This window comes from Hyperolius riggenbachi, chromosome 8, assembly GCF_040937935.1.
Source record: "Hyperolius riggenbachi isolate aHypRig1 chromosome 8, aHypRig1.pri, whole genome shotgun sequence".
Lineage (NCBI taxonomy): Eukaryota > Metazoa > Chordata > Amphibia > Anura > Hyperoliidae > Hyperolius > Hyperolius riggenbachi.
This window is the reverse complement of record NC_090653.1, coordinates 233,559,405-233,584,956: the sequence shown is the minus strand read 5'-3', so window position 1 is coordinate 233,584,956 and position 25,552 is coordinate 233,559,405. Positions and strand designations below refer to the sequence as shown.

General features: G+C 47.8%; 1 protein-coding gene across 14 annotated transcripts in view; it reads right to left on the bottom strand.

The window, feature by feature from the left end:
- Positions 1 to 24,862, bottom strand: part of ATP2B3 (ATPase plasma membrane Ca2+ transporting 3) — a 495,057-nt gene extending 470,195 nt beyond the window's left edge. For 8 of the 14 annotated variants that reach the window (XM_068248338.1, XM_068248335.1, XM_068248345.1 and 5 more), the window contains exons 1-2: positions 24,789 to 24,862; positions 1,167 to 1,474 (exon numbers count right to left, since the gene is read on the bottom strand). The gene's annotated coding sequence lies outside the window, so the exon portion shown is untranslated. Of the gene's footprint in view, positions 1 to 340; positions 363 to 1,166; positions 1,542 to 14,366; positions 14,515 to 24,788 lie in introns of those variants that run through there. The other 6 variants (XM_068248339.1, XM_068248340.1, XM_068248337.1 and 3 more) reach the window with 6 other exon arrangements.
- Between the last annotated feature and the right edge of the window lie 690 nt (positions 24,863 to 25,552).

Genomic DNA, 25,552 nt, shown 5'->3' with positions numbered 1-25,552 from the left:
GTTGGCAGCTGCTGGGCATCCCCGAAATCCCACCTCGTGTGGGAGAAATGACAGGAGGGCACAGCACCCTGGTCCAGCCAGCAGGCCCAGATCAAGTGCAACCAGACCTCTGCCCCTTCAATCAATCCCCTCCAACCATCACCCTAATTAAGTGCTGCCGAGATACCCCTCTGTCACTCTCTGCAATCTATCCAATCACGATTAGGGACAGGCTGCTTCCAGAGCAGGAGCAGGATCCCTCCCCCTACCCTGCAGTTGAATAAAAAGGAAAAAAAACACACACACGCGACATTGCAATGCAGCAATAGATCAAGTGTGCTACAAGAGCAGGTGTACAAACCTCAGCGTCAGTCTCAGTTCCAGCAGCCAGTAGGATTACGGTACCTAGGATGCATGTCTCCTATAGCATCAGCACAGCTGCACTCCATCTTGGGTATCCCTTCTGATCTCGGCTGCTTCTGTTTCATCTGCAAAGTCAGCCAAGGCAGTGTGGTACCATCCCCACAACCTGCATTGGGATGGGTGTTGTGTGACCTCCTCTCCATGCTTAATTGAGTCATGAGAGGGGGGGGGGATGCAGGTAGCACCCTCCGTGCAAGAAGCAAGGTTACCCCTCTGTATTTTTCACTTCACTAAACACTGTGCTACAAATAACTGTCAGATTCACCCAGCGAGGCATCGTTAGCAAAAGGCTTGCGAGTTCACCCCACTGCAGAGGAAATGTTTCATGTTATCGCCAGCCCTCCTCCCCTTCCCTGGCAGAGGCTCTGTTTTCACAGATGAAAAATACAAGATTCTAATCATTAACCTAGACAGGTACACTATGCTCCAATCCAGTGAGCACACACAGCATCCTTAATCCACACAGCATCACCGATCGCCAGTTTACAGCCCTCTAAGATGATCTGTTGCTGCAGCAACATCAGCGGCAACTCTCTAAGACAAGCTACTAATGTATAAATATAAAAAACAGATCTATTTTTTCCTCTCATTGCAGGCAGCTGCAGTGGGGTATTCTCTGATCATTGCAACTGTTGCCAGCACATGTGAACCGATCAGAAGCATGAATTGAATAGAACATGTAGCAGCTATGATCAGAAGAGGGCATATCTTACAGAGCATATACATAGAAAAAATACATATTCCTATTTATTCTTATGTCTTACCAGGCCATGATAGGTGGAGGAGGGAGGGAACACAGGAATCCAGGGTAGGCTGTTCTTGTTTTTTCTTTTTTTTCTGAATCAAAGGAAGAAAATGAAAAAGCTGGGAGATGATGTAAAATTGGTTCCAGCAGCTGATACTGGGGAACTACATGCCTCATGGATGGAGCCAGAACTCTGTGCTGTAGACCATCTGCAGACTTCAGCATCCCAGGAGTGCACAAAGTGGCAGGGACCGGGGGGGAGGTGCGGGGAGGGCTATTAAAATCCAAACTCCATCCTGTGCTTCCGATCTGCCGTCTCTCCCCTGCCTGGGAATAGCAGGAATTATTATTAAGCGGGATGGCTGTAATTAAAAGCAACGCTTATTCCCAGCCTGGGCTAAAAGGCCTGATGGGTTTCTGCCTCCCCCCGCCACTGCAGATAGCACAGCCCAAGCCTACTTCATCGGTGATGGCATAGTGTTATCATTGATTCTACCTGCAATAGCTTGTTCTGTGCACTGCAAAGCTCACGCTGGTTGCATTAGCACTCCCCACCCCCAGACTTCTTTGCTTTTCATGTAGCCCCCCCCCCCCCCCCTTTATTTTTATATGTTTTTTTTCATCCACTCTCTGAAACCGCTATTTAAAAATATCAGCAAACATCTCTCTCTCTCTCTAGATAGATATAAAAAAGGCAACCAGCAAACAATAAATAAATAAAGGCATGGTACACTGTGGAATGTTTGGAGCGTGGTGAGACATCAGAGAGAGGTAGGGGGATCTCTCGCTATTGTGAATAAAGGAAAGGTGAAACAGAAGGACAAGTTAACCCCTCCTTCAGCAGCAGAAACGCAGGCTCTGATCAGGAGAAGGGATTCTAGATTAGCCCAGTGCCTCCTCATTCAGCCTGCAGTGTCTGTGCCCATCAGGACTATCCCAAGACTACTGTCCAAGCAAAAAAATCCCTTTCACCTTGCACAGGTCACTGCGTCTCCCACTGACGCTACTACATGGGGATCTCTGACCTCTACAGCGCTTTAAAGCATGATTTAAAAAAATAAGGCGATACATATTCCTCTGCCCCCACCTCCAGTAAAAAAAAAAGAAAATGAGTTCTTTAATGCTTTTATGCCTATTGATTGCTTGTCTGTTATTAGAATGTGGTGCCCTGACTAGGCAGGTAGTGATGTGTGCTAAAGTGTTATCAACACAACCTACAGCAATGTCCTTGATGGTGTCCTTCAGAAAAAAAACACACATATCAGTCGGCGGTACTATTTCATTCATAAACAGAAGGGATGGATTAAAGCTGACACAAGTAGCAGGGATGTGAGAGAATAGGCCGTGCTGGGATGAGGATAGACCGGGCTCATCCCTTCATGACTGCACATATGTGCTGCTGCAGTGTCAGGGCACTCATTTGCCTAACAATTGATATGCCTAAACGCCTGTTACGCGCAGCAGATGGCGGGGCACTGGAGGTGGCTGCGGAGATATAGGGGGGCTGAAAGCACTAGGAATCCTCATGTACTAGTCTTATGTGATTCATACATGCAGATTATTATGTACTCTACATATGCATTTACCAGGGCTGAGGTGTCACCTCTGTGAACGTTGGATAATTACCAGTAACTTGTTCCCATGGTAATAGGGAATGGGATAATGGTGCTGTTGCTCTAGGCCATTGTAAATTAAATCTGAAAAAATAAAAAAATATATATTTATATGTATATATATATATATATATATATATATATATATATATATATATATATATATATACACATACACAAGTTTTAGACACCTGGGAGAGAACATGCTGTAAATTTACCAATACTCTACTACAGCCTTTCTCAACCTTTTTACCTTGGAGGAACCCTGTAAATAACTTTTGGATCTCAAGGAACCCCTGCAAACAATTTTTTGGTCTCGAGGAACCCCTACATTTATTTTTCAGGAGGCATGGTTTAACCACTTCCCGACCACCTAACGCACAGGGGCGGCCGGGAAGTGGAGCCCGCAAGGACCAGCTCACCCACAGAGGCAGCGGTCCTTGTAAGGGCATGGGCGGAGCGATCGCGTCATCCGTGACGCGATCCTCCGCCGGCGCCTGTCACCGCTCACCCGCCGCAACATCCCGCCGGCCATACGGAAGCGCCGGCGGGATGTTAACCCCGCGATCGCCGCATACAAAGTGTATAATACACTTTGTAATGTTTACAAAGTGTATTATACAGGCTGCCTCCTGCCCTGGTGGTCCCAATGTCCGAGGGACCACCAGGGCAGGCTGCAGCCACCCTATGTCGCACCCAAGCACACTGATTTCTCCCTCCCCCTGCCCCAGATCGCCCACAGCACCCCTCAGACCCCCCCCCCCCTGCCCACCCCCCAGACCCCTGTTTGCACCCAATCACCCCCCTAATCACCCATCAATCACTCCCTGTCACTATCTGTAAACGCTATTTTTTTTTATCCCCCCCCTGCCCCCTCCTGATCACCCCCCCCCCCACCCCTCAGATTCTCCCCAGACCCCCCCCCCCTTCCTGTGTACTGTATGCATCTATCCCCCTGATCACCTGTCAATCACCTGTCAATCACCCGTCAATCACCCATCAATCACCCCCTGTCACTGCCACCCATCAATCAGCCCCTAACCTGCCCCTTGCGGGCAATCTGATCACCCACCCACACCAATAGATCGCCCGCAGATCCGACGTCAGATCACCTCCCAAGTGCAGTGTTTACATCTGTTATCTTCTCTAAACACCCACTAATTACCCATCAATCACCCATCAATCACCCCCTATCACCACCTGTCACTGTTACCCATCAGATCAGACCCTAATCTGCCCCTTGCAGGCACCCAATCACCCGCCTACACGCTCAGATTGCCCTCAGACCCCCCTTATCAATTCGCCAGTGCAATATTTACATCTGTGCTTCCCTGTAATAACCCACTGATCACCTGTCAATCACCCATCAATCACCCCCTGTCACTGCCACCCATCAATCACCCCCTGGCACTGCCACCCATCAATCTGCCCCTAACCTGCCCCTTGCGGGCAATCTGATCACCCACCCACACCAATAGATCAGACGTCAGATCACCTCCCAAGTGCAGTGTTTACATCTGTTATCTACCCTAAACACCCACTAATTACCCATCAATCACCCCCTATCACCACCTGTCACTGTTACCCATCAGATCAGACCCTAATCTGCCCCTTGCGGGCACCCAATCACCCGCCTACACGCTCAGATTGCCCTCAGACCCCCCCTTATCAATTCGCCAGTGCATTAGTTACATCTGCATTAGTTACACACTTGCAACCTCCAAAAACAGACACGCACCTACGAACGCAAATGGAGGAATACCTGCAGCAACTCCGACTTCTTGGCGTACAAGGCCAACCTGCAGCTGTTCTATACCGCATTAACTGATGCTAAACAAAAATACTTTGCTGCCTTGATCGGATCCCAAGCCTCCAACACTCGGCGCCTCTTCGCCACCTTCAACTCCCTCCTTAACCCCACCACTCCTCCCCCCACCTCCGCCCTCTCAGCCACTGATCTGTCCACCCACTTTACCGACAAAATAGCCAGCATCCGACGGGAAATCTCATGCCTCCACTCCACCACCTCTTCCTCCCCCACCAATACCTATTCCCCACTCCACCCACCACTCACTGCCTTTACTCCTATCACAGAGGACCAAGTCAGCCGTCTCCTAGCCACTTCTCCTGCCACCTCCAGCCCCCTAGACCCTGTGCCATCCAAATGCCTCCGTCCTCACTTCCCTGTTCTGGCTCCTGTCCTCACCACTCTGTTTAACCTCTCCCTATCCATGGGTACCTTCCCCTCGGACTTCAAACAGGCCACTGTACTTCCCCTACTTAAAAAACCCTCACTAGACCCCTCACTTCCATCAAGCTACCGTTCCATCTCCTTACTCCCTTTTGCATCGAAACTCCTAGAGCGTTTAGTCCACCAACGCATGACCCATTACCTTGACTCCAACTCCCTGTTTGATCCCCTACAATCAGGATTTCGGCCAGGCCACTCCACCGAGACTGCCCTCACCAAGGTCGTCAATGACCTCACGCTTGCCAAGGCCGAAGGAAAATACACTATCCTTCTCCTCCTAGACCTCTCATCAGCATTCGACACTGTTTATCACTCCCTGCTACTCCAGTCCCTGCAATCTGTGGGTATCCAAGACCGTGCCCTAGCATGGTTTTCCTCCTACCTCTCAAATCGCTCCTTCAAGACCTCCTTCAACGGTTCCTCCTCAACCTCCTTCCCACTTTCAGTTGGGGTTCCCCAAGGCTCTGTTCTTGGTCCCCTGCTGTTCTCCATTTACACCGCCTCCATCGGAAAACTCATCTCCTCTCTGGGTTTCAATTATCACCTATATGCAGATGACACCCAGATTTACCTCCATACCACTGACCTCTCCACCACCACCATGGAGAAGGTATCCTGTGGTCTCTCAGCTATTTCATCGTGGATGTCTGCCAGGTTCCTAAAATTAAACCTGGATAAGACTGAGCTCCTAATCTTCCCGCCCCGTGCTGCTTCACCCCCCACTGACCTCTATGTCACTGTCAATGGCACAATCATTCATCCAACCACAGAAGCCCGCTGCCTGGGTGTCACCCTAGACTCGGCCCTCTCCTTCACCTCCCACATCCAAACCGTAGCTAGAGCCTGCTATTTCCACTTACGCAACATCTCCAAGATCCGGCCTTTCCTGACCCCAGACACTACCAAACTCCTTGTCCATGCCCTCATCATCTCCCGCCTGGACTACTGCAACTCCCTCTTGTCAGGCCTTCCTCAAAACCGCATCGCCCCCCTAAAATCCATCATGAACGCAGCAGCCAGACTCATCTACTCCTCCCACCGCTCTGTCTCCACAACTCCCCTACGCAAATCCCTTCATTGGCTTCCAATTCACTTCAGAATCAGCTTCAAGATCCTATGTTTGGCATACAAATCCTTACACAAGTCCTGCCCAACCTACATCTCTGACCTGGTCAGCAGATATACACCTGGCCGCCCACTTCGCTCCTCCAACGACCTCCTCTTAACCACCCCACGCATCTCGCACTCCCATGCCAGACTGCAGGACTTCACTAGAGCTGCCCCTATCCTGTGGAACTCTCTCCCGCTGCCCATCAGGCTCGCTCCCACCTTCAACACCTTCAAAAAAGCACTCAAAACTCACTTCTTCAAGGAGGCCTACATCAACTCAACACTACCCTAATCCTTTCTGCCAATAACTTCTTGATGCACCCCCTCCTTTTGTGTCACCAGCCCCTCCCTCTAGATTGTAAGCCTTTGGCAGGGCCCTCTTCCCTTGTGTACCATACTTGACTGTGTGCACTTTACCCAGAATTTGGAATTGGTAATTTTTTACCACTACCATTTCAGTTTATGATCTGGCATTGTACTATTATCTGCATTGTGTTGCGTATCTTATTGCTATTACCTGTATTGTTGTATCTATGGTCTGTTACCTGTATTGTTCTGTCAACCCTGTTATCATTGTCTGTAATCCTATTTATTGTACAGCGCTGCGTAATATGTTGGCGCTATATACATCTAATAAATAATAATAATAATCTGTTCTTCCCTGTAATAACCCACTGATCACCTGTCAATCACCTGTCAATCACCCATCAATCACCCCCTGTCACTGCCACCCATCATTCACCCCCTGGCACTGCCACCCATCAATCACCCCCTGTCACTGCCACTCATCAATCAGCCCCTAACCTGCCCCTTGAGGGCAATCTGATCACCCACCCACACCAATAGTTCGCCCGCAGATCCGACGTCAGATCACCTCCCAAGTGCAGTGTTTACATCTGTTATCTACCCTAAACACCCACTAATTACCCATCAATCACCCCCTATCACCACCTGTCACTGTTACCCATCAGATCTGACCCTAATCTGCCCCTTGCGGGCACCCAATCACCCGCCTACATGCTCAAATTGCCCTCAGACCCCCCCTTATCAATTCGCCAGTGCATTAGTTACATCTGTTCTTCCCTGTAATAACCCACTGATCACCTGTCAATCACCCATCAATCACCCCCTGTCACTGCCACCCATCAATCACCCCCTGGCACTGCCACCCATCAATCACCCCCTGTCACTGCCACTCATCAATCAGCCCCTAACCTGCCCCTTGCGGGCAATCTGATCTCCCACCCACACCAATAGTTCGCCCGCAGATCTGACGTCAGATCACCTCCCAAGTGCAGTGTTTATTTCTGTTCTCTACCCTAAACACCCACTAATTACCCATCAATCACCCCCTGTCACTGCTACCTATCAGATTAGACCCCACTCAATCACCCGCCCACACCCTCAGAATGCCCTCAGGCCCCAGCCCTGATCACCTCGCCAATGCATTGCTTGCATCTATTCCCCCCTCTAATCACACCTTGAGACACCCATTAATCACCTCCTGTCACCCCCTAGCACACCTACCCATCAGATCAGGCCCTAATTTGCCCCGTGTGGGCTCCTGATCACTTGGCCAAACCCTCAGATCCCCCTCAGACCCCCTTCCGATCACCTCCCCAGTGCATTGATTGCATCTATTTTCCCCTCTAACCACCCCCTGAGACACCCATCAATCACCTCCTGTCACCCCCCTAGCACTCCTATCCATCAGATCAGGCCCAATACAACCTGTCATCTAAAAGGCCACCCTGCATATGACCGGTTCCACAAAATTCGCCCCCTCATAGACCACCTGTCATCAAAATTTGCAGATGCTTATACCCCTGAACAGTCATTTTGAGACATTTGGTTTCCAGACTACTCACGGTTTTGGGCCCGTAAAATGCCAGGGCGGTATAGGAACCCCACAAACTGACCCCATTTTAGAAAAAAGACACCCCAATGTATTCTGTTAGGTGTATGACGAGTTCATTGAAGATTTTATTTTTTGTCAAAAGTTAGCGGAAATTGATTTTTGTTTTTTTTTCACAAAGTGTCATTTTTCACTAACTTGTGACAAAAAATAAAATCTTCTATGAACTCGCCATACACCTAACGGAATACCTTGGGGTGTCTTCTTTCTAAAATGGGGTCACTTGTGGGGTTCCTATACTGCCCTGGCATTTTAGGGGCCCTAAACTGTGAGGAGTAGTCTAGAAAACAAATGCCTCAAAATGACCTGTGATTAGGACGTTGGGCCCCTTAGCGCACCTAGGCTGCAAAAAAGTGTCACACATGTGGTATCGCTGTACTCAGGAGAAGTAGTATAATGTGTTTTGGGGTGTATTTTTACACATACCCATGCTGGGTGGGAGAAATCTCTCTGTAAATGGACAATTGTGTGTAAAAAAAATCAAACAATTGTCATTTACAGAGATATTTCTCCCACCCAGCATGGGTATGTGTAAAAATACACCCCAAAACACATTATACTACTTCTCCTGAGTACGGCGGTACCACATATGTGGCACTTTTTTGCAGCCTAACTGCGCTAAGGGGCCCAAAGTCCAATGAGCACCTTTAGGCTTTACAGGGGTGCTTACAAATTAGCACCCCCCAAAATGTCAGGACAGTAAACACACCCCACAAATGACCCCATTTTGGAAAGTAGACACTTCAAGGTATTCAGAGAGGGGCATGGTGAGTCCGTGGCAGATTTCATTTTTTTTGTCGCAAGTTAGAAGAAATGGAAACTTTTTTTTTTTTGTCACAAAGTGTCATTTTCCGCTTACTTGTGACAAAAATGAATATCTTCTATGAACTCACTATGCCTCTCAGTGAATACTTTGGGATGTCTTCTTTCCAAAAAGCGGTCATTTGGGGGGTATTTATACTATCCTGGAATTCTAGCCCCTCATGAAACATGTCAGGTGGTCAGAAAAGTCAGAGATGCTTGAAAATGGGAAAATTCACTTTTTGCACCATAGTTTGTAAACGCTATAACTGTTACCCAAACCAATAAATATACACTGAATGGGTTTTTTTTTAATCAAAAACATGTTTGTCCACATTTTTCGCGCTGCATGTATACAGAAATTTTACTTTATTTGAAAAATGTCAGCACAGAAAGTTAAAAAAATCATTTTTTTGCCAAAATTCATGTCTTTTTTGATGAATATAATAAAAAGTAAAAATCGCAGGAGCAATCAAATAGCACCAAAAGAAAGCTTTATTAGTGACAAGAAAAGGAGCCAATACTCATTTAGGCGGTAGGTTGTATGAGCGAGCAATAAACCGTGAAAGCTGCAGTGGTCTGAATGGAAAAAAAGTGGCCGGTCCTTAAGGGGGGTAAAGCCCACGGTCCTCAAGTGGTTAAATAGGTTAGGCTGCTAATTTCACTATCTCCTAATACACTGCCACTCATTATACTGTCTCCTGACCCCCCAATTTAGTGTTTCTTGTTACAGTACCACCTATTATAGTGTGCTTCATTATACTTCCCCCCACGATGGGGTAAAATGCCAAGGAACCCCTGCAGAGTCCTCAAGGAACCCTGGGGTTCCAGGGAACCCTGGTTGAGAAAGCCTGCTCTACTATTTAAAGTGTTAATTTGTTTCCTATGTTTTACTATGGCTAAACCACCCAACCTTACTTTTACACAGAACTCTTCACTTGCGATGCCTAACCCTATCCTCCCTGGTGGTGCCTAACCCTAACACCCCTGGGGATGCCTAACCCTAACCACCTCCACCTGCACAAACCCCCTTCCTGACGCCTAACTCTAACCATCCCTCCCCCCCACACACACATATACCCTTCCTGACACCTAACCCTAACCATTCGCCACACACACATACACCCTTCTTGGTGCCTAAGCCTAACCGTCCCCCCACACACATACACCCTTCCTGATGCCTAACCCTAACCCCCCCCCCCCCCACACACACACACCTATACCCTTCCTGACACCAAACCCTAACCGTTTGCCACACACACATACACCCTTCCTGACGCCTAACCCTAACCCCCCCCCAACACACACATACACCCTTCCTGACACCTAACCCTAACCGCCCCCCCCACACACACACACCCTTCTTGACGCCTAACCCTCACCGCCCCCCCCCCACACACACACATACACCCTCCATGACGCCTAACCCTAACCCCCCCCCCCCACACACACACACACACACACACACATACACCCTTCCTGACACCTAACCCTAACCTTCTCCCCCACACAAATACACCCTTCCTGATGCCAAACCCTAACCGTCCCCCCCACACACATACACCCTTCCTGACACCTAACCCTAACCATCCCCCCCCCACACACACACATACACCCTTCCTGACGCCTAAAGCTAACCATCCCCCCACACACACACACACATACACCCTTCCTGACACCTAACCCTAACCGCCCCCCCCCCACACACACACACACATCCTTCTTGACGCCTAACCCTAACCGCCCCCCACACACATATGCACCCTTCCTGACACCTAACCTTGACCGCCCTCCCCCCCCCCACACACACCCTTCTTGACGCCTAACCCTAACCGCCCCCCCACACACACACACACATACACCCTTCCTGACACCTAACCCTAACCGCCCCCCCCCCCCCACACACACACACCCTTCTTGACGCCTAACCCTTACCGCCCCCCCCCCCACACACACACATACACCCTCCATGACGCCTAACCCTAACCCCCCCCCCCCCACACACACACACACATACACCCTTCCTGACACCTAACCCTAACCGTCTCCCCCACACAAATACACCCTTCCTGATGCCAAACCCTAACCGTCCCCCCCACACACATACACCCTTCCTGACACCTAACCCTAACCATCCCCCCCCACACACACACATACACCCTTCCTGACGCCTAAAGCTAACCATCCCCCCCCCCCCCACACACACACATATACCCTTCCTGCCACCTAACCCTAACCGTTTACCACACACACATACACCCTTCCTGACACCTAACCCTAACCGCCCCCCCCCCCACACACACATCCTTCTTGACGCCTAACCCTAACCGCCCCCCACACACATATACACCCTTCCTGACACCTAACCTTGACCGCCCTCCCCCCCCCACCACACACACACACCCTTCTTGACGCCTAACCCTAACCGCCCCCCCACACACACACACACATACACCCTTCCTGACGCCTAACCCTAACCGCCCCCCCCCCCCACACATACACCCTTCTTGACGCCTAACCCTAACTGTCCTTCACAGACACATACACCCTTCCTGACGCCTAATCCTAACTGTCCCCCCCACCCACCCACACACACACACACATACACCCTTCCTGACACCTAACCTCAACAGTCCCCCCCACACACATACACCCTTTCTTATGCCTAACCCTAACCACTCCCCACACACATACACCCTTCCTGACTCCTAACCCTAACTGTTCCACCCCCACACATACACCCTTCCTGACACCTAACCCTAACCACTCCCCCCCACACACACAAACACCCTTCCTGACGCCTAACCCTAACCGTACCCCCTACACACATACACCCTTAGTGACGCCTAACTCTAACCGTCCCCTCCACACACATACACCCTTCCTGACACCTAACCCAAACCGTCCTCCCTACACACATTCACCCTTCCTGACACCTAACCCTAACCGTCCTCCCTACACACATATACCCTTCCTGATGCCTAACCCTAACCACTCCCCAAACACATACACCCTTCCTGACACCTAACCCTAACCATCCTCCCTACACACATACACCATTCCTGACACCTAACCCTAACCGTCCTCCCTACACACATACACCCTTTCTGATGCCTAACCCTAACCACTCCCCAAACACATACACCCTTCCTGACGCCTAACCCTAACCACTCCCCAAACAAATACACCCTTCCTGACACCTAACCCTAACCGTCCTCCCTACACACATACACCCTTCCTGACACCTAACCCTAACCATCCTCCCTACACACATACACCCTTCCTGACACCTAACCCTAACCGTCCTCCCTACACACATACACCCTTCCTGACACCTAACCCTAACCGTCCTCCCTACACACATACACCCTTCCTAACACCTAACCCTAACCATCCTCCCTACACACATACACCCTTCCTGACGCCTAAGCCTAACCACCCTCCCTACACACATACACCCTTCCTGATGCCTAACCCTAACCACCCTCCCTACACACATACACCCTTCCTGACGCCTAACCCTAACCACCCTCCCTACACACATACACCCTTCCTGATGCCTAACCCTAACCACTCCCCAAACACATACACCCTTCCTGACGCCTAACCCTAACCACTCCCCAAACACATACACCCTTCCTGACACCTAACCCTAACCGTCCTCCCTACACACATACACCCTTCCTGACGCCTAAGCCTAACCACTCCCCCCCACACACACATACACCCTTCCTGACGCCTAAGCCTAGCTGTCCTTGATGTATAAAAAATAATTGTCAGGGATAATTATCGTTTAAAACAAATTTTGTTTAAACAATGATTGCACACTTTCTGTAAATCCAATAAACTTCACTTCACTTCTCAAATATCAGTGTGTGTCTCCTATATGATATATTTAACTGACATTTTTTATTGTAACAACCAACGATCTATACAGGAAAATCATAACAATTAACAAGGTTGCCCAAACTTTCATATCCCACTGTAGTATTCCAAATCTGCTGATTCTTATACTACATGGTACACACTTTCAGTAGTAGTCATTGAGTGACCAATTTTACCACTTCCACATAGTACATTGTTAAACAGATTTTGGGTACTATGAGCAGATTGAGAGCTCACCTGAGCATACTACAGGGAAGTGGTAATATTGGCCAGACATGGGCCAATCAAAATTGGATGTGTACTAGCAGCGTAGCAATACGTCATGCAGAGGTTGCACCCGCACTGGGGCCCCTGGACCAGAGGGGCCTACTAGGGGCCCGCCTTCATCCATATTATTAGGTTTTCATTGGTGCTATGCTGGTAATGAACACCTCTATATGGGCTTGATTCACTAAGACAAATTGAATGCCTTATCAGAGTTAACATACCTTATCAGAGTAGCATAGCGAACGCTACAAACTTATGCCTGCTGATTGGCAATGACGAGAGCTCCACTCATCCTGCCCTGAGCCCCTGCGGGTCCAATCACTTAAAGGACATTATCCCTGCACTTTGATTGGCCCAATAAGCTGCTTGTCACTTGACAGGAAACTTGACAGGCAGCCTATTGGGCCAATCAAAGTGCAGGGATAATGTCCTTTAAGTGATTGGACCCGCAGGGGCTCAGGGCAGGATGAGTGGAGCTCTCGACATTGCCAATTAGCAGGCATAAGTTAGAAGCGCTCGCTGTGCTACTCTGATAAGGCGTGTTAACTCTGATAGGGCATGTTAGATCTGATAAGGCCTGTGATTTGTCTTAGTGAATCAAGTCCTATGTGCATTGCATAGTGGTAATCCCTAACAAGCTGTTTCCTTACTCTAAATACACACAAAAAGGAAGCATGTGAGTGACGTGGAACCTGAGTGGACCTCATTGGCTATAGGCGGCGACATGAGTAAGTTAACCCCACCCCCTCTGCCAGCAAGTTGTACTCGTAATTTCTATTACAAGCGGTGGAGCTCACCACTAGTTTTTAACACCCCCTAAAAGTGAATGTAATTACTCACACACTTGTCATATTTGTTGTCGCCGTTTATTTACTTATTTATTGTATTTATAAAGCACCAACATATTATGCAGCACTGATCCAGAGACATTCCCTTTGGAAAAGTCATGTAACCCAGGCAGAAAAAGAGTAAGATGAAATGGGGCCCTGGGCAAGATAGCAGTTTTTGCCACCATTGATGACTAGCATCCACCAGGCCCCTAGACTCTCTGCAGGCCCTAGGCACCTGCCTAGGATTGCCTTGTGGATGATCCGGCACTGGACCCAGGACCCACTGAGAGAACTTGCAGCTGCTAGAAGAGTGGGTGTTCCCCAGCTAGTAAACAGCAGTGTGGTTTGAATGATAAAACAACATCTTTTTGTTCAGAAATCTTTGGGATATGCATGATGATGGGTGTGGTGGGGGCGTGGTTAGAGGTGTGGCAGGGGTGTGTTTTAAAATGTCCCTCTTTCTTATCTCAAAAAGTTGGGAGGTATGTAACTGTGTCATCAATATCCTGTCCAGTCCCTCCGGTGTTGTTATAAAAGCAATGTGTACCTCTCATCACTGCCTGCAATGAGGTGGGCAGGGTCAGCTCTCTGTTCAATGTCTGCTCAATGTCCATGATATTTGGTGCCCTTTCCCGGCTTCTTCCTGACTGCCTCATGGGGGTGATGCTGGGATGGAAGAGGAGACTGGACAAAACTGCCGTTACCTCTCGCAAGCAGCTGGTACATCCATCCTGGTAATAAAAGCAAATATAAGGCCCGGTTCACATTAGCGGTGGCCGTCCGGAATCGCCGTGCCGGAGCCGGACCGCTTGCAGAACGGATGGAACGGACGCACGGCATAGCAATGAAAGCCTATGCGTCCGTTCACATGCGTCCGTTCTGCCGGACCGGAGCCGGACCGGATCCGGACCGGATCCGGACTCCGGCATCCGTTCCAACATGCGCTATTTTTTGGTCCGGCTCCTCCGGCAGCCGTATTCGGGGCGGAGCCGGACTGCACCATCCGGCCAATACAAAGCTATGAGAACCGGAGAGTGCACAACACACTGGCTAAAAATCCGGATGTTCTACCCCACTTCCTATGCGTATTGAAGCGGCGATTTTGGATGGGGACACATGGGCAAGCATTTTGGAGTGGAGCAGCAGTGATTTTAAACGTGCTGGAGATGTTGGCAGTATGTCGGAGGTGGAGGTGAGTGCTAAACAGCGGAGGGCCTGATTCCACAGGTCCACCTTCTGCTGACCTCCCAGACCCCAACATTTTTATTCCTTTTCTACTATCTTTTGCCAAACGGATCCGGATCGCATCCTGATGAACACCTGATGCAAACTGACCGGATCCGGATCGGATCCGGATCAGAACCGTACGGTTCCGATCCGGATCCGGTCCGGATCCGGTCAGGTCATCCGGTCCGTTTGGCAGAGAACCGCAAGTGTGAACCGGGCCTTACTCATATAAAGTGGTTTCTAGACAATGTACACAATACGTACCAAAGACAATGCATGTATTTGTATTGCTGGATGCCCTTATTGTATATGTAATTGTTAAAGAGAACCCGAGGTGGGAATTACTTTTACTATTGGGGCACAGAGGCTGGTTGTGCGCACTAAGACCAGCCTCTGTTGCCCCATCGTGTGTCTCCATGTCCCCCCTGCTCGCCGCTATACCCCCCGCATTGCTGGCGACACGCAGCGTGTCGCCAGCTCAATGTTTACCTTGCGCTGTCAGTCAGCGCTGCTCCCCTGCCTCCTCCGCATCGGCGCACCCGCCCGTGTCCCTTCCCTCCCGCTGATAGGAGGGAAGTGACGCGGCGGGTGGCGCCGATGCGGAGGAGGCGGGGGAGCGGCGCTGACAGACAGCGCAAGGTAAACATTGAGCTGGCGACACGCTGCGTGTCGCCAGCAATGCGGGGGGTATAGCGGCGAGCAGGGGGGACATGGAGACACACGATGGGGCAACAGAGGCTGGTCTTAGTGCGCACAACCAGCCTCTGTGCCCCAATAGTAAAAGTAATTCCCACCTCGGGTTCTCTTTAAAGATTATGTACAGCCCTATGGAAGATGTTGGCACTATATAAATAAAAAATAATAATAATGATAATAAAATGGTCCTTAGGCATCCCAGTCCCTTACAGAGCCCACCGTTCAATCGCAGGGTCCTTGCTCATCTTCTTGCCATGTTTCTTGGCATGAACAAGAGCATCCAGACTGGACTTGCGCGAGTAAGGTCTGCACATGCCCAGTAGAAGAGCCACTTGTGCATGGCTTTTTTCCTTCATGCACAAGCGCTTTGTTCTACTGGGCATGTGTGGATCATACTCGCACATGCCCAGTCCAACTGCACTCGCTCACATGAAGGAGCACGGCCAGAAATCTATACGACAAATTTACTCAATCAGGTATAAAGGGACCCTGCACTGAAATAGTGTGCTGTAGAAAGATCTGAAAAGCCACTGGACCATTTAAGGCCCGTACCCACTACACAGTTTTTTGAGCAACGAGCGATCATTTACGCAATCTTGCAAGGAGGGTACAGGCGGTCGAACACGTGAATGATATTTAGCAACACGATGCAACAATGACCGTCATGGCGGATCTTAAAGATCCCTGATGACTCCGTGCAAAGTACCGCGGTCGCTTGACTTCCTGTACGCACCCGTTAGGTGCTGTTGTGTACTGCACCTGCGCAGGAAGCTCCCAGTGACGTCAGCGGGAGCGCGGCCGCGCACAGCCAAGGCCGCGCGGGTGCAGTAGTTTGTGACATTAAAGACGCAAAAAGCGTAAGTGAGCCAGTGGCGGGGATCGGAGGGCTGTTTTGTCCTGGCGCGGGCACAGGACGTATGCGGGGGACCGTTAGAAGCCCCAGGTAAGTTCAACTGCAGCATGTCAAGATCCATGTTTGAGATTTTGTTTTTTAGCTTATCTCTCTCACGGTTTCTAGTTTTTCTTTTTCTTTCACTCTATCTGCTGCTTATCATCACCAGCTATAATCAGCACTTCAGCATTTGCTACATATGAAATAATGAGTTATTTCTGAGTATAAACATTGTCAGTATTTGTACAAAGCCAGCATTCTGAAACAGAGCTAAAGTCAACAACGCATCTTAATTTGCATTATTGACCAGGAACCTATTTTAAAATAAAATAAAAAATATATTCACGCATAAGATTTAAGGGAACCTGAAGTGAGAGGGATATGGAGGCTTCCATATTGATTTCCTTTTAAACAATACCAGTTGTCTGGCTGTCCTGCTGGTCCTCTGCCTTTCCCATTCACAGTTGAAAAAGGCAAAACGCTAGTCTTTGCAATCGGCGGGATTCGCGGCAGTGAGATCACTGCCATATACGTATCATTGTGCTAGCGCTTCGGCAATTAGTGGGAATCTCCAGCTAATCACCTAGATGTGAACGAGTCATTTTACTCTAATGCTTCATACACACTTGAGATAAAAGTCTTTGGAAAAGGCAAGATCACAGACCAATTTTACCCCATTCCATGTAGTATGAGAGCCATACTCTACACAGTCCATTCTATGGAGCTGCACTCCCCATCAGATAAAATCTTTGCAAGATGCTGCACACAAAGATGCCCGTACACATTCAAAAGATCATTATCTGCAAAAGATCTGTTCCTGCAAAATATCCATTCCTGCAAAATGCATTCATAGTCTATGAGATCTGCAGATCATCATACACACCTTGTTTAACAGACTTCATCTGCATATCTGGCAATCATCTGCAGATCTGAAAATCCATCCTGGTGGATCTGATCTGCAGATGATCTGCAGATGATTGTCTGTTATGCTTCATACACACTTGAGATAACGGAAAATTGTATACTTACCTATCGGTAATTTTCCTTTCCTGATGCATCCATGGCAGCATACTGGGTAGTGGTCCCGCCCCCCTACCCCATAGGACCAGTAAATATTTAAATAGAGAATAGAGGAGGTGCTCGCTGTCTTTGTAACTATGATCCTCACTGAATAGTTGGGTGGGATCCGTGTGCTGCCATGGATGCATCAAGAAAGGAAAATTACCGATAGGTAAGTATACAATTTTCCGTTTTCCTTATGCCTCCATGGCAGCACACTGGGATCTAACTAGCTATAAAAATAAGGGAGGGAGACAACGTTTTGTTGCTGAAAAAAAAAAAAGTAAACAGAAATTTATTCCATGTTTGACATAGAGGAGGCGATTACTGCTCGCCCAAACTCAAGCGAAGTTGAGGAGGACACATCAACTTTATAATGAGAAATAAAGGTATTAATAGAAGTCCAGTTTGCCGCCTGGCAAATTTTTGAAGCAGACACATTAGAATAGGCCGCCCAAGATGAGGAAATACTCCTAGTTGAATGTGCCCCTATGCTTTCGGGAGGCTGCAGACTGATAGCTCGGTAGCCACCCTGGATTGCTTTTACGAGCCAGGAGGCAATCGTCCTAGAAGAGGCTGCTTGGCCCTTCCTATAACCAGCTGGGACGACAAACAAATGATCAGTCTTTCGGATACCCTCCGTAGCTGAAATGTAGGCCTTGAGCACTCTAGAAACGTCTAGACAGTGTAATGTTGTGTCGTCTTGGCCTTGAAATACCGGAAGAGACCACTCCTGGTTGATGTGGTAAGTCTTGGCGACTTTCGGTAAGAAACTGTCCACCGGTCTTAATTGTACTCTATCGTGATAGAACGATAGATACGGTTCTCTGCAGGACAACGCTTGGAGTTCCGACACTCTACGAGCTGACGTTATTGCCACTAGAAATGATGTTTTCAATGTCAGATTCCATAATGAGATTTTCTCCAATGGTTTGAATGCGTCTCCCGAGAGATAGTCAAGGACCAGGGGCAGGGCCGGCGCTACCATAGAGGCAAAGGAGGCAGCTGCCCCAGGGCCCCAGAGCTTGTAGGGGCCCCCAGTGGCTACAAGAGGAAAAAAATTCAAATCGGCCTTATAGTTTTTGAGAAAATCGATTTTAAAGTTTCAAAGGAAAAAAATACACATTTAAAAACCTGCCGAATTTAATGGTTAATAGCAAATCCACCTTAAATGCTAGAAACCTTAAATTTGACGGGGTTTCCAGGGGGTCTATACGCAGCCGCAGCGCTTTGGCCAGGGATCGCTATATAGCCGCAATATGGCTGTATGAAGATCCCTGGCATTTTTTCCTATTTTCCCAATTTTTTTTTTATGTTTAGAGTGTGGGAATTTTTTTTTTTTTTAATTATGTGGGGTCCCCCCTCCTAAAACTTTTTTACCCCTTGTCCCCCATGCAGGCTGGGATAGCCAGAATGTGGAGCTCCGACCGATTGGGACTTCACACCCTGAATATACCAGCTGCAAAAAAGGTCCCCTAATGCAAATTTTTGTTCCGGGGTATATTTTGGGGGGGCCCCAGGTTTATTTTGCCCTGGGGCCCCATTGTTGCTTAAACCGGCCCTGACCAGGGGTAAGTCCCATTTGGGAAAAAACGCCTTTCTGGGGGGTTTCAGCTTCATTACCGCCAACAGAAATTGTTTAACTAATGGGTGGAATGCCCAAGGGTAGTCTGTCAAGGCGGACAATGCCAAAATCTGGACCTTCAGTGCATCATACCCGAGACCTTTTACTAGACCAGACTGTAGGAAGGCCAACACCTGAGGAGGTTGAGGATGTGTTGGATCAAAAGCCGATGTTTTTGCAAAGTCCACAAATTTGTTCCAGATTTGGTAATAAGAAGAATTTGTTGAGGGTTTTCTCGCTTGCAGTAGGGTACTGATTACTTCCGCCGAATAACCTAATCTTTCCAGCTTCCCCCTCTCAACTTCCATCCCGCTAAGTTTAAACGAGCCGGATTCGGGTGCAAGATTGGTCCCTGTGACAAGAGATCCCTGCTGAGAGGAAGGACAAGCGGTTTCTGTGTTGCAAGCTGCAAAAGAAGTGGGTACCATGGACGTCGTGGCCAATCCGGGATTACCGCTAACACTGGCCGCCATTTTCCTGTTTTTTTCCTGACCAGAAAAATGGGGGAATAGAACCCCAGGCCTCTTTGTTCTAAAGGTACCGGTAACATGGCCAGTTTGTCGACCAACTCTTCCACATAAGAGAATAAGATGCCGGCCTTCTACCTTGATTGAGGAATTTTGTTGGAATGAAACTGTAACTGGGTGTCCTTCTGAAAGCCCAAGAATGACCTGCCGATACTGTTCTTTGCACCCAATGAGATTTTATTTCTGCTTTCCAAACCGGACTGAAGAGTTTGAGTCTGGCACCGACAGTAATTTCTTGGGCTGGCGAAACGCCAAAAAGACTTTTTCTGAGTGGACGTGGATTCTGCAGACTTTTGCTTGGTAAGTTTATTCAAAGAACCTTGAGTGCTCCTCCAATTTCTCTTATAGTTTTTACCCGGTTGATAGGATCTGGCATTCTTGTATCTATTTTGTGCCTGAGAAGATGGAGGGTTTTGTCTGGACTGTCGTCTATCCTGTGGGATGAGGCCGGTCTTCCCGCCCGTAACTCTGTTTATTGCAGTGTCCATTTTGTCTCCAAACAGTGACTTGCCGTCGTATGGTATCTTGTACCATGACTGTCTCGAATTTGGGTCTGCAGACCAGGATTTCAGCCATAAGGCCCGTTTTGCCGTGACATTGTATAGCATGGCTCTGGACGAACATCTCAGAACGTCGAAGGCCGCCTCTCCAACGAATTCTGCGGATAGTTTGAGGTCCTCCAAAGCCGATACAATATCATCAGTATCGACGCCCGCCTTTAATGCAGATTCAATGTTTTCCGTCCATGTCTTGATTGCCTTCCTGACTGAGGCTAGAGATATGGCCAGTCTGCAGGCACCACCCGCCGCCAAGTAGGCTTTCCTTAGACCCATGTCTGTTTTTCTATTCAGTACGTCTCTGAACGATATTGCATCCTCAAGGGGCAAGGTCATGTGCTTGGCTAGACGTATTACTGACGCATCCACTATTGGAGCGTTGTCAATAGATTTAACATCTGCTTCTTTGAGGGGGTATAACTGCAAAATGCATTCATAGTCTATGAGATCTGCAGATCCTCATACACACCTGGTTTAACAGACAATCATCTGCAGATCATCTGCAGATCAGATCCAGCAGGATGGATTTTCAGATCTACAGATGATTGCCAGATATGCAGATGAAGTCTGTTAAAACAGGTGTGTATGAGGATCTGCAGATCTCATAGACTATGAATGCATTTTGCAGGAATGGATCTTTTGCAGGAACAGATCTTTTGCAGATAATGATCTTTTGAATGTTTACGGGCATCTTTGTGTGCAGCATCTTGCAAAGATTTTATCTGATGGGGAGTTCAGCTACAAAGAATAGACTGTGTAGGTATGGCTCTCATACTACATGGAAGGGGGTAAAAATTGGTCTGTGATCTTGCATTTTCCAAAGACTTTTATCTCAAGTGTGTATGAAGCACTGAACAAGCATACAGATCAGGTATTTCTGCCGTGTTTCTGACACACATCTGACAAGTATATCCATGTGATTGTTTCAGGTGTGTGACTCAAACATTACTGCAGCCAAAGAGATTAGCAGGGCTTCCAGGCAACTGGTATTGCTTAAAAGAAAATAAATGTCAGGCACCATCTCACTCTCACTTGAGGTGTCCTTTAACTACATTGGTACTATAAAGCCCATCTCTACAAACAAACATTTACTTTAGTCTGGCAAAGCACACACACGCTATAGGTAGAGTTCCACTTTAGTCCAACTTATACAAAGAACAATACAGAGACTTGCAGCTAAAGATAGAAGTCTTTCTGAGGTGGGCTTGGCTTTGGACACATTGTACTATAACCTCTTGAGGACCGTAGGCTTACACCCCCCTAGTGACCAGGCTATTGTTTTGTTTTTCAAATTGGTGCTCTGCAGCTTTAAGAGCTCGCTGCAGAGCACTACAACTTAGCACACAAATGAATTTTACTTATGTTTTGTTGCCACCAACAGAGCTTTCTGTTGGTGGCATCTGATTGCTGCTATAATGTATGTTCTTTTAAAATTAATTTTATTGTTAATTTATTTTAATTAAATTCATAATTTTTCTTTACATTTTCCTTCCCACCATCCCTCGATCTCCCCGACAGCCAATCATAGGAGATTGGCTCTCAGGCATCAGCCTATGAGAGGCGATCATCTGCTGGGCCACTCGAGGGGACAGTTCAGTGACAGAGCTGTCCCCGTACAGTACTGCTGTAGATCGCAGCGCTGTACACGTAAACAAATGTGTTTTTTTTTTTACTCTTAACAGTCTGCTAGCGGCGATCGCCAGACTGTTGACGGAGCAGAGCTCCGTCATTCAAGTGGGGATGCAAACCACTCCCCCAGGACATGATGTAAGGTGTTTAAAGGGGCACTATGGCGAAAAAATGTTAAATTTAAAATATGTGCAAAGATAAACAAATAAGCAGTACATTTTTTCCAGAGTAAAATGAGCCATAAACTACTTTTCTCCTATGTTGCTGTCACTTACAGTAGGTAGTAGAAATCTGACAGAAGGGACAGGTTTTGGACTAGTCCATCTCTTCATAGGGGATTCTCAGCAAGGCTTTGATTCTTTATAAAGATATTCCCTAAAAAGGATTTAAACAATGATGCTGGCTAGCCTCCCTGCTCACTACATAGTTTTTGGGCAGTTGGACAGAGCAACTGCCATTCACTGAGGCCTAGTACACACCAGAGCGGTTCTGCTGCGGTTTGCGTTCCGCTTGCGGGTGCGGATCCGCTAGGGTAATGTATTTCAATGGGCTGGTGCACACCAGAGCGGGAGGCGTTTTACAGAAACGCATACTCCCGGGCTGCTGCAGATTTTGGATTGCGGATGCGTTTCTGCCTCAATGTTAAGTATAGGAAAAACGCAAACCGCTCTGAAACACGGCACTTCAGAGTGATTTGCCATGCGTTTTTTGTTACAGTAGCTGTTCAGTAACAGCTTTACTGTAACAATACATGAAATCTACTACACCAAAAACGCTTTACAAAACCGCAAAATGCTAGCTGAAACGCTACAGAAAAAGAAGAAAAAGCGTTTTAAAATCTGCTAGCATTTTGCGGATCTGCTAGCGTTTTTTGGTGTGCACCAGGCCTAAGTGCTTTTGAAAGTAAATAAATCCCTGAGAATCCCCTATGAAGAGATGAACTAGTCCAAAACCTGTCGCTTCTGCCAGATTTGTACTACCTACTGTAAGTGACAGCAACATAGGAGAAAAGTCATTTATGGCTCATTTTAATCTGAAAAAAATATACTTCTTATTTGTATATGTTTGCACATATTTTAAATTTTAAGATTTTTCGCCATATCGCCCCTTTAGAGAGAACCCGAGGTGGCATATTATAATCCTAAGTGTGCAGAATGACATGCCTCTCGGTTACTGTACCCCCCCCCCCCCCCCACTGCACCGCCTTAAAAGATCGCAGCCTAGTGACAATCTGCTTGTCGCTAGCTGGCTTTATTTATGTGAGGCTGTCAGTCAGCCTCGTAGCATCTTCCCTTAATAACGCGCTCCCCCCACATAATCCCTCCCCCCCGACCACTCTCCGCCTCTGCTTGTTTCCTCCAATAGGAGGCCAAGCTGAGACCCAGGAGTACTTCCTGGGTCGCGGCTTGGCTTCCTATTGGAGGAAGAAAACAGAGATGAAGAGCAGTGGCAGCGGGGGGAGCGCGTTATCGAGGGGGGCGATGCTACGAGGCTGACTGACAGCCTCACATAAATAAACCCAGCTAGCGACAAGCAGATTGTCACTAGGCTGGTGATCTTTTAAGAGGGTGCAGCACGGCGCAGGGGGGTGGGTGTCTGGCAGCGGCGGTACAGTGACCCAGAGGTATGTAATTGTGCACACAACATACCTCTGGGTCCTATTAGGATTATAATATGCCACCTCGGGTTCTCTTTAAAGAAAACCTATACTGAAAATTAAAAGTTAAAATAAGCATACACAAGTCATACTTACCTCCTTTGTAGTCTACTCCTCAATCTATTTTTCCTCTCCTGCGTCCTGTTTGTCCACTGTGATCAATAGAATTCTCCGTCCTCCATTTTGAAAATGGCTATTACCCCATAACAGCTTCCTGGTCAGCACACTGTTAAACTGTAACATCGCCCACTTGAGAATGTTCATTTGAAGTTACCTCATGTGTTTATTTTAAATAATTTTACTCAGTACAGGTTCTCTTTAAGGGAGTCATCGAGTAACCGATTGTCCACTAGCCGTATCACATGCTTATGTTCCCAGAGAACAGAAAACAGGCCTTCCCTACAGTCTGTTTCACATGTACGAATGAACTGTGCACTTGCTGAGCAGTTCAGTGTCCCGTTTGCCACCCGCCAGTGCAATTCAGGTGCAATTTAAATGCAGCCGAATTGCATCAGTTTTAACACCAGGCGTGTGCCGACATGAGATAGCGTTGCAGAGGTACGCAATATGTCCGCCACGCTCAGATGTGACTCTATGTGGGGTCCGCCTGTGTAGCGCCAGTAAGCACTGGGTTGATGCAGAAGAGCAGCTAACAGGCGGTGAATTCATCTGGGGGGTTGATTCACAGCTGTCGCCGACTTTGTGCGCTGCCCTCCATGTTGCATTCCAGCTCTACAGCTACTCCCTCCTTCTGGCTGTGAAGTAGGAAGTACCGTATATAACAGCTGGAACGCAACATGGAGGGCACCGCACAGATGCACTCCTCTGCCACTGTTCACTTTAGTTGAGATTGGAGCATTCTGAAACAGAGCGCACATACCTATTCGAGGGTCAAGCACAGTACTGATGGAAAACACAATATTTTGCCCAGTTGGTTGTTTTTTGCCTAACCAAATGTCTCCTTCCAAAAGCTGTATAGTGTATGGCCAGTTTTACTGTACTTCCTCAGCAGATCTGGCTGCTGTCACCTACAGGACTCCATTAAGCTTTCCATATACATAACACATTGTGATCCAGCTTTTCTTCCAGCATTTTCCTTACCAACTGTGGTGACAAGCACAGGTACAATCCTCTGGCTGGCCCTCCTACCATGTGACTGTGTCAGCAACATAGTGCCTAGCAAGATGCATGATGGGAGATGTACAAACAGCAGCACCAGTCTGCTACTCTATGGAAGATGCTGGCTTTTTTTTTTCTTCAAAAATCTTTATTGAATAAGCAAGGGAAAGACATTGATTCAGAGCAGGAGATTGACTTTCTTTGTACTGTATAATGTAATTTGCACCCCTTAACAACTATGACAGCACAACAAAATAGATTTGTGATTTATAGGATGGCAATAATAACAACAACAATAATGGTAACATGTGAGGTAGTGAGAGAGCTGCCTGTAGCAATGTAATAAGTTTATTTATGAATATCTGTAAAGTACCTTTATACCACGGAAATAAAAAATGCAGCTATTGTGGTGAACAGACTTTTGCTTGGATAAAGTGTCCATACGAAACTGCTGTGGAAGTGGAACTACGTGCCCCAGCAATGCTTTACAGACATTGTAAGTGGCGTTGCCAACTTTTAGCTGAAGAAAATACCAGCCTGATGGTGTGGCCTAAAAGTGGAAGTACATTATTATAACTTTTTTTCTCAAAATAGTACAATACTGAAGATTTCACATTTTATTGAGACCCCTTTTACACTTACCACATACCTACCAACTTTTTGAGATGAGAAAAGGGGACACTTAAGCCACGCCGCGGCCACACCACTGACCACGCCCTCACCACGCTTCTAGTCACGCATACCAT